The 10803-nt window shown below is 35.7% G+C and overlaps 1 long non-coding RNA gene across 1 annotated transcript; it reads left to right on the forward strand.

Annotated features, from left to right (window-relative positions):
- The first annotated feature begins 208 nt into the window (after window positions 1–208).
- On the forward strand, window positions 209–6246 carry LOC150038124 (uncharacterized). The gene is made up of 2 exons (XR_016527938.1): window positions 209–1678; window positions 5542–6246. It is a non-coding gene; the product is annotated as an uncharacterized LOC150038124 (long non-coding RNA).
- The last annotated feature ends 4557 nt before the right edge of the window (window positions 6247–10803 follow it).

The following is a 10803-nucleotide window of genomic DNA, read 5'->3' on the forward strand; positions in this document are numbered from 1 at the left end:
GGATACGACCCGCTTTGTGGAATGGTCACAAGTGTTGTGACTTGTCATAGATGGTCTGATCCTGATCATTCGTGTTGGGGACATGTGAACGGGGGCGTCCTATGCAAAGAGTTTGTATAAGACCTGACCACGAAGTGTTAACGTCTCGTTATATAACATCGTTCATAACTGAGACTTCACTTCACTAGGATGACCATAGGTAATATGACCTCAATCCTGAGTGAGTTGGGAACTCCTACCATTGAGGGCGGTTCTTTGATTTGTATGGGTGTGAGTGGCCAGGTCGCCGATTCAAACCTACCATTTTGGGGATTCGTCTGATTTGGGAGCTGGGAACTCAACTACACAAGATGGAATTCACTTCTTCCCCGAGGCAGGGGTAAGTAAATAGATAGCTTCCTTAAGGGCTGATTCCGGGGCTTGAACGATGTGGCGCCACACACCTTCTCTTGGCCCGAGAGGTATTCACACATAGTTGGACTATGTTGTATTGTTCATTAGAGGAACCAGTGGTACTTAAAGAGTGAGATGTAACTATAGGGGCAAAACGGTATTTTGGCTCAACTGTACTTACGAGCATCTGTGAAGGGTCATCGTACTCATGATTGGTTATATCCGATGGACACAAAAATATATTTGTGGTAAGATGAGTTCAACTGTTGGTTTTTAGTGGAATGCTTGACAGTTAACGGATGGTGGATATCGTGGCTAAAGAGTTTAGTCAGCTATTCACGGACCGTTGGAGCTTCATGCCACAGGTCTATTAGGTCCCCTGGGTAGCTTGGATAAATTTGAGAACCAGTGTTTGGGTTAATTTGAAATGTTCAAATTGACAAGAGGGAGTTCCATTATATATGATATAATTGGACTGGTTAATTATATATGATACAATTGGCTAAATGTATGAGATACATTATTTTGGAGGAAATTAGATATAAATATGATTTATATCAAGTAGAGGAGAAAATACTATAGTAGATATGTGATATCAAACTATAGGTTAAAAATATAATATGATTATATTTATTTATTAATTCATTGGTTAATTATATGATAATTAAGCCAATTTTCACATTCGGACATGGGTTAGTGGGATCCGTCGGTTATTGTAACTGATGAATTAAAATGAAAAATATTTTCATTTTGAATCCTCGTCGTTCAGATTGCCCAAAAGATTTTGTGAGCGTGCGTTGGAGAAAAGAAAACGACCGCTTAAGGTTTTTTAAGAGACTATACGATAGCTCATTTCCGCCTAAACGATCATCCACCTCGCGCCTAAACGATCACACACTGTCGCATACATGATTGCCTAGCTTCTCTAAACGATCGTATAGTGTGCCGATTTTACTAAACGATTGTTCAGTAAATCCTATACGATCGTGTAGCTTCTCCTAAACGATAAGCAGTCTGTTATGTGATAGCATCTTTTTCCTTCTCACTTGCTTATCGCCTACACGATTTGTGTTTCCTCCTTTCTCTACCAAATTAACCAAAGACCATCCTTTTGGTTTTCACTCCGAGAATACCCTGGGCTCTTTACTGGTGATGTCGTCCCTGCAGCGTTCGTGTTCATGCAGTTGTTCGTGCTGCTGTTGTTGACGCTGCTATTGGGCATTGGTAGATCACTTGGAGGGTTCTGCTACTTGGAGTGCCGAAGTGCAAAGAACGTCTTCAACTGGTATTGCACCCTTTCCCTTGTTATTAACTTGTTCCTAGCTTACCGATAATTAGTGTTTGTTTGCATAACTGTATGTATTGAATGTATAATATGTATTTCGGTCACGATGAGATCGGAGCGATCCAAACATACTCATGGAACTATTAGATATGAGATTCTTCATTTATAACATACTTTCAATGCATGCTTCATGCTTCCTATGGTGGGATTTTAAATCTACATGACATACTATATGCACATACAAGATTTATTTAATTATAACATACATTCACAATGCATAAATAAATAAACACAAATTGATATGGACCAGTTTTGGCATTACAAACAAGCAAAAAGGCTTAAATTATTGCAATAGTAATTGAAAACAGCTTCAGAAGGCTTCTGGTCTTCATGAATCGACCCGAACCGGACCCAAACCGCCTGAATCGCCAAAGCTCCAAAAGAGATTGAACCGACCAAAATAGGGTTAAACCGAACCTCCTTGATCCGAACCGGCTAAATGGTTCAGTTGAACCGCCGGTCAGGTCGTGCGTGTTCTTTCTGGGCTGGGATGAACAGCGTTGCAACGCTTCATCCCAGTGTTGCAACACCACGGGCTGATGAAGAACAGTGCTGCAACGCTCTGTAGGCAGCGTTGCAACGCTGGCTGGTAGTAGCTTCAAAGTTGAAAATCTACAGTTGACGTCTCTTGCTTCTTTCTCCAATTACAGCCTAATTACAACTCTATTGACTTCAACAAATTTACAGACTCTTAATCACACGTTAAGGCCCATAAACAAAGAGCCAATTGCAACAATTAACACTTAATTGAAGAGAATTTGAATGCCAAAACTGAAATTATCCATATCAGCCACTATTTTCATACAACCTATGAAAATCACCCACCAAGCTAAAATTACCACGAATTGAGAGCTTAAATCATGCTCTGATATCAATTGTTAGAGTTAGCATGCACTTAGCGGAAGAAAACAGAATCATTAAGCACTCTAATTCATCAATTTTAGCAATAAAGAAAGCGTGTTCATAAGATAAAAAGAGGGTTTTAACAACATACCTTTGAATAACTCTCTTCAACTTCAAATTCAGCCTGAATCTTCTCAGCAACAAGGAGCAGACCACCACTTGATCTTCCCTACCTTTCTCTTGGATCTTAGATTGAATTGTGAGATTCAAAATGGGCTGAATTTTGAAAATTTTTGGAGAGGAAGGACTGGTTTTTCTAGAGAGAGTAACTCTTTCTTGAATCTCTCAAAACCTTGAAAATTTCGATTTGCATGCCCATTTCTCAGCAAAATTAAGCTAATTTTAATCACCTTCTTCATGCAATTCTAGTTGCCATGAAGATGACAGCACCTACTTCAAATTTGAAGTGGATTTGTGAGTTGGAATGTGTTTGAAAGTGGGATTCACTTAGTGGAATTTTCCAAAAAATGAATTTTCAAGTTGAAAATCAAGTTTTCTTTTAATTTTGAAACTTATTTTTTAAATTAATTTAGGAAATTCAATTTTCATTTAAAATCAATTTTCAAATTTTAATTTAAATTAAATCAAAATTGATTTAGTTATTTGAATTTTCATAAATTTCAATTTTCCAATTAATCAATTAAATAAATTATTAATTAATATAATTTAATATCTAATATTAAATTATTTAACCACCAATTCCACAAACATGAATCCCCATTCATGTAATTTTAATATTTAAATATTACCCAAATCTCCAATTTCATTTAATTCGATAATTAAACGTGTAATTATATCGTATATAATTATTGATTTCTTCAGTTTGAATTTGCACATTTCAAATTCTTTCATCATGTTATTCTAAGGTTTAACTATTTATGAGCTAGTAAGGGAACCTAATGGACCTACATGTCATGGGCTTCTATGATCCGAGATTAACCGGCTAAACTCTTTAACCTAATTAACCAACATTCGTTAACTACTAGGTCACTCCACTAAAGACAAGTAGTTGCACTCCCCTCATTGTAGATATATATATGCCCCACTCGATATAACCATAATCAATAAGTTAACCCTTCATAGGTTGTTCATAATGACGACTAGGTCAAAAGTTTTTTTACCCCCGAGATTACATCTTGTCCCTTAAGTCCCACTAATCCTCTAATGAACAATTGGTTTGTGATCCGATCATTAAACCGATTTCTTCTCGGGCCAATGAGAGGATGGGGCCTCTTGTTCAAGACTCGGAGTTAGCATTTAAGGGAACAACTTCTCTACTATCCCTAAAAACGGGTATGAATAAATTCCATCTTGTACCCTAAGCCCCCAGCTATCTACTCAATCTTACCCCTGAAATGGGAGGCTTATTGAGCCGACATTGTTGAGCCAACCCTCACACATGAAAATATAAGGATAAGCCCGAATAAACAAGAGTTCTTAATTAGCTCAGAATTAAGGTCAAGTTACTCAGGTCATCGCTTTGAAATAGTCAATCTTAAATAGTAAACAACATTATAAAGTAAGAGTGACTTTATTTGGTCTGATCTTATAAAAACTCTTTGTATAGGACGCCTCCACTCGCACATCTCCACATGAACAAATTATGATCACTTCGTTTGTAGCACATTACAACAATTGTAACATCTACAAGGTGAGTTGCATCTGATAGTGTCCCTAGAACAAGGTACATAGTCTTATCCGTATACTATAGACCATTTTGAATATTTACTCGAACTTGATCTACTCTTGTGTCTCCCATAAAGTTCAAGTACTCGTGTAATAGCCATGAATCTTAGTTTATTGGATTTAGGTTATTTTTAAAACGGAATGAGCAATTCACGCATTCAATAACAACTTTATTGAATCAAACTTCAATAACATCTATATTGATTAACAAAATAAGTTTATCGTTTACAAACCACGAGTTTTAGGACATAAAATCCAACACCATATATCTCTACGAGAATGATATTGTCCACTTTTAGCATAAATACTTGTAACTTTACTTTTAGAATCAGTCAAAAAGGTCTCATACTAATCGAAATAATTGTTCTGACCTATATACCATGGATCTCCCTTCCATAATCAATGTTGGACTTTGTTTGTATTTTCAACAATTGTTCCCCCAAACAAAATATAACATTTGTGCCTCCCCACGAACAAACCTATCAATGCACTAGTACAAAATTGGTCTTTAATGCATTAAAAAACCGACATTATAGAGGTACGATGACAGATGGGCAACCGACATCGAAAAAGGTATTATTAAAGGTGTTCGATGTCGGTCACCTACAATAACACATTCTTCAATGTCAGTTTTCTTTTGAATTCAGTGAATGATCAGTATTAAGGCAGTTTATCTGACATTACACGTCGATATTTGTGATACGCAATGCCTGTAATCTTTTTTTATTGATTTTTTTAAAAAATTGTTTCTTGTGCACAAGCAAGCCAATTGTATTTCTCTTTTGTTGGGTTTTATGTCTTAAAACTCGTGGTTTGTAAACAATAAACTTATTCTGTTAATCAATATAGATGTTATTGAAGTTTGATTCAATAAAGCCGTTATTGAATATTTGAATTTCTCATTTCGTTTTAGAAATAACCTAAATCCAATAAACTAAGGTCCATGGCTATTACATGAATACTTGAACTTTCTATAGAGACATAAGAGTGGATAAAGTTCAAGTAAATAGCCAAAATGGTCTATAGTATACGGATAAGGCTGGGTACCTGATAACGGACAGAAATGCATGTTATTACAGTGCTAAGTTATTAAACAATGAAGGTTTGCGTTGATAAAATATGTTAGATTGCGTCCAAAAAGCATTAAGTTCATAACATTGCGGTCGCATGCGTCCATCGCATAAAAACAGTTAACTTTTGTATTTTATATGCAGAATATGCGTTGACGCAAAGCGAAAAGTGCGATCACAAGAAAGCAACGGTCGAGCGTAGCGTTACCGCAAGGCTTTGCGGAGATTTGTGCTCACAAACATCTGCTCAAGAAGGATTGCCGCATAGAGCCAGCGCAACTTGGTGGGCGCATCTGGGTGAAAAGCATAATTAATCACGATGGGACAGAAAGCTGATGACGGTCGAGTCTGAATTAAGTTGACAAACTGCTAACGATAACAAGTACACTCAGCTTTTCGGTGACAAATATTCGGCGCATTACTCAGAGAATTAAAGCCATCCCATCTGTGCAATCATAAGAGAGAAGTCGTCTTTCACCCCGAAGCTCTATAAATACCAAAGACAACCTTCAGTAAAGGAGTTTGGATAGTTCGGATAGTTCGGATACTTAGATAATTTTCCCTTAGATAGATTAGCCTTGTTCATAATTTTCCTTTTTATTTAGAAGGCGGAGCGAGAGAAGAGAAGAGACGTCGGAAGATCGCTCAGTGTAACTTGAGAGAGAACCCAGAGGTGTAGAAAAGCAGAGAGTGGGCCGACTCTCGCGAGAGCGAGACTATCTTTTGAATAGAGTAGAAAAGACAGTGTAAAAGCCTTGGGAAGCAAGAGATTGCTACCAGGCTCTTTATTCTCATCTTGCATTATTATTTTGTATTTCAACTCTATATATATACAATGGAATTTCTTTATCTACATCTATTCACTCTCTTGAAAGCACGCATGAGTAGCTAAATTTACCGAATGGTTGAGAAGAACTAAGCTAACATGACCTAGGATCTTCATCGCATGCGATTATCTTGTTTTATGCTGTGCCCAACACCCCTTTAGAGTTACTCGAGAGAGAGTCTAAAGAAAGAACCAAGACTTGAGAGAGTGAGGTTAGAATCTAGACTTGAGAGAGCAAGATTAGATCTGCATAAGCAAGAGATAGGGACTTAGAGATAAGCTCTGTTTTCCAACCTGCATCGCATACACCCTAGAGATAGGTTATGATATAATGTGGTCGCCTTATTTGTGTATGTGTCATTTTGTCATCACATAAATAAGAATAGAGGCTTATGTGTAGGTCCTATAGACTCATCGCATATATCGCATGCATTCTAATATTAGAAGCCGTAGCATTCATGTCGAGAGATGGTTTGCTATTGTATGTATGTTGCATGACCGCATAACATGAGCACATCCTAGGAAGTATTAGCCGAACCCTTTCTCAACCCATTCACCGCATACTCATCGTATCTTCCATATTATCAACTTTTTTCGTGACTCCGCCGCATTTGTTTATTTCATTATCGCAAACAACAACCCAAAACAACTATTTGATTTCTTGGTTACCGCAAGGTCTTCTTGAAAATTACCACCGCATACCATTTTCCCTAGTCCCTGAGTTCGACCCTGGAACTTACCAGGAAACTCAGTGGAATTTATACTTAGATTCTGCTGAGAAAACTTGTTGCTCAACGCATTTTCATCACCACATTTCATTCCATAAATTCATCACATAAAATAACGCATCAGTACCTTATTCTAGGGACACTATAGGATGCGGCCCACTTTGTACATGTTACAATTGTTGTGAAGTTCTACAAATAAATTTATTTTGATTTGTTCATGTGGATACATGCGAATGGGGGCATCCTATACAAAGAGTTTGTATAAGATCGGACCAAGAAATTAGTCACTCTTACTTTATAACATTGTTTACTATTTAAGACTGACTATTTCAAAGCGATGATCTAGGTAATTATGAACTAATCCTGAGCTAACTATGAACTTTTGTTTATTCGGGATTATCCTTAGATTTGCATGGGTGAAAGTTGGCTCAACAGCGCCGGCTCAATAAGCCTCCCATTTCAGGGGTAAGACTGGTAGATAGCTAAGGACATAGGGTGCAATATAGAATTCACTCCTACCCGGTTTTAGAGATAGTAGAAAGGTTGTTCCCTTAAGTGCTGACTCCGGGTCTTGAATAAGGGGTCCCACCCTTTCATTGGCCTGAGAGGGACTCAGTTTAGTGATTGGATCACAAACCAATTGTTCATTAGAAGATCAGTGGGACTTAAGGAACAAAATGTAATCTCGGGGGTAAAACAACTTTTAACCCAATCATTATTACGAACAACCTGTGAAGGGTTGACTTAATGATTATGATTATATCGAGTGGACACAATTATATATACAGTGAGGGGAGTGCAATTACTGGGTTTTAGTGGAATGACCCTGTAGTTAACAAATGTTGGTTAATTAGGCTAAAGAGTTTAGTCGGTGAATCTCGGATTGTTGGAGCCTAGGATCTGTAGGTCCATTAGGATCCCCTACTAGCTCACAAACGGATTAAACCTTAGAATAACATGATGAAATTTTTTTTGAAACATTCAAATTTGAATTGAGGGAATCAGTAATTATGTACAATATAATTACACGTTTAATTGATGAATTAAATGAAATTGGAGAATTGGATAATATTTAAATTTTATTTAAATATTAAATTACATGAGTATGGATTCATATTAGGGAATTAGTGTTTTAATATTGAATATTAAATTATTTTAATTGATTAAATTGTTTAATTAATTAAATAAATTTTATTTAAAATTAATTGTTTGAATTAATTTTATTTAAATTGAAAATTTGAATTTTATGAAAATTCAGAAATAATAAAATCAAATTTGTTTTTAATTTAAGTTTTAGAAATTAAAATTAAAATTTTGAAATTTTATTTTAAAATGAAAAATGAAAATTTTAGTTTTAAATCTATTTCCATTTTTTAGTGGGTTTTTCCCACATTCAACACTTAATTCCCACTCAAAATTGGCAAGTATATGGTGTCACCTTCAAATGCAATCTGATTGCATGAGAAAAGTGAATAAAACCAACTGAAATGGTTGATATTTGGGCCATAAATTTTTTATTTTTAGAGCTAAATTGTTGAAGAAAGTGTTTTTCACACTTCAGCTAAAAACCATACTTTTCCCTCTAAAAATTCCCTAAACACTAGATCATTTTGGATCTCACAACCCAATCTAAGGTCCTAGAAAATAGTAGGGAAGATCAAATGGTAATCCACACCTTGTTGCTGAGGAGATTGAAGCTGAATTTCATGGATTGAAGAAGGTCTTTGAAGGTAACTTCTCAAAACCCTATTTTATGTTATGAACATTCTTTATTAAATGTTAAAATTGATGAATTAGAATGCTTAATGATTATGTTTGCTTCCGCTAATTGCATGTTAACTCCAACGACTCTCACCTACACAATCACAAAATAAAATCTCATTTGTTTTTGTATACACAACTCAAGTTTCAACAAAACACAGAAATCGGCTAATTCAGTCCAATAATTCTAAATAAAGAAAGTGGCCAACTGTTCAATTTGTAACATATTAACAAGGTACATTGATCGAAATCAAACTATTCAATATGTACTTTCAATTGTTCAATTTTAGTCGTTGTACTTTCAACAAATCTTTAATTTAGATTCTCAAAGTTAATTTTTATCGAAAACTGTTAAGTGATAATAATACTATTCATGGACAACAATATAATACGTGAATATATGACCAAAAGTTTATTGTAAAAATGCAAATAGATAACAATTTTTTTTTAACAGTCGGTACTAAACTAGCATTGGGAACTAAATTTAAGATTTATTGAAGGTACAAGGACTAGAATTGGACAATTGGTCGTATAGGAGTTAAAAATTAAATAAACTTCAAAGTATCATGACCAAGATAGTATATATATATATATATATTTTAATGAAATATTTATAATCCATTTAAGGAAGAAAAGTGAGAGTATATATATTAAAGGGAAATTCTTATAAATAGAAAAATCCCAAAAATATTTGGGTTTTTTGTACGGATGGCCTCATTTGGGAGGCCAAAATGAAAAATGGTCACTTGTAGAGAAAGTAATGGAAAGTGGCATTCTGCTTACACATAAGCATGCGATTTTACCGATTCACCCCTGAGATGCACCCCTCGCGCCTGCCAATACGAATTTACTCGATCCTCGATAGCTCGTCACACGTTCCTCGATGGCTCGTCACATGTTCCTTGATGCACGGTCACTCAATACCCAACTTCATGGTCACTCGATACGACTGCAATCGACACATGTATACTCGATCATATCCACATCATATTCGATGCTCGATTACTTTATACTCGATTATTTTGAATTATCCATGTCGTCGCAACCTGCTCTGTAGTTAATGCTCATGTACGAATATACACAAATTGGGGAATTTTCTGACAATATACATGATTCTTTCAAATCAATTTCTTCAAATGTGAATAATTTTTTTATTAACTAAGAATAAACTGAACTGAAACACAAAAGAGAAAATCGGGATCACTTTCTCTTAAAAAAACCCACTTCACAAAACCTGTTTTTCTTGACGGAGATCAATTTATAAAGGAATTGAGATCATTTCACTATATTGTCTTACATCTCAAGTAAGTGAATGTGCTTTTTCTTGCTCCTTTTTTTTTTTTTTTTTTTACTTTTTCGACGATGTGCGAGACATACAAACGAAGCAAAGGGAACGCGTGAGTGTGAGTTTGTAAGTGTGCACTGATACATGCAAGTAGCTCCTAGTGGAGCGAGGATGAGGGGAGAGAGTTATGAAACAGTAAGCATCAAGTTGAAAATATCGAGTATGGAATGACGAAAATCGAGTAGCGAGTATTTAACAGTTACCTATTTTCCTAAATGCCCACTTTCTGTATTATTTTTCTTGAAGGATGGATAAGTATATATTCTTACATTATGGTGGTATATGTGACAACATAGAAGAATGCTATACTGGAGGCCGTTTGAGGGTTTTACTAGTTCCAAGCACATTGACGTATAATGAGCTGGTAAATCTTATATATGATGTCATACAAGTTAGTTCAACAGAGTTGAAGATTATAACGAGGGTGAAATATAAGATGGATATTGATTCTCCTCTAGTATGCTTAATGGACGATGCTGATGTTAAATTTCTCCTCTTAGAGTACGACCGTACTAGATCACAGGTATTTGTAAGTCTTGAGGAAATCGAAGAAATTCATCGTAGGGCAACATTTGATTACCCAGAGAGATCAGACCAACCCATGTGTGGAGTGCTGTAAATGAGCCTGATGTTTGTCCATCGGGTGTCTTAGTAGAAAACGACAACATGATGCTAATATAGCGAATGTGGTGCATCCGAATGTGACAATAGAAGATGTTAGGACATGTGTAAATGAGAATGTGATG

The sequence above is a fragment of the Benincasa hispida genome, chromosome 2 (genome assembly GCF_027475165.1).
Source record: "Benincasa hispida cultivar pf3 chromosome 2, pf3_genome.v1.1, whole genome shotgun sequence".
In the NCBI taxonomy this organism is placed as follows: domain Eukaryota; kingdom Viridiplantae; phylum Streptophyta; class Magnoliopsida; order Cucurbitales; family Cucurbitaceae; genus Benincasa; species Benincasa hispida.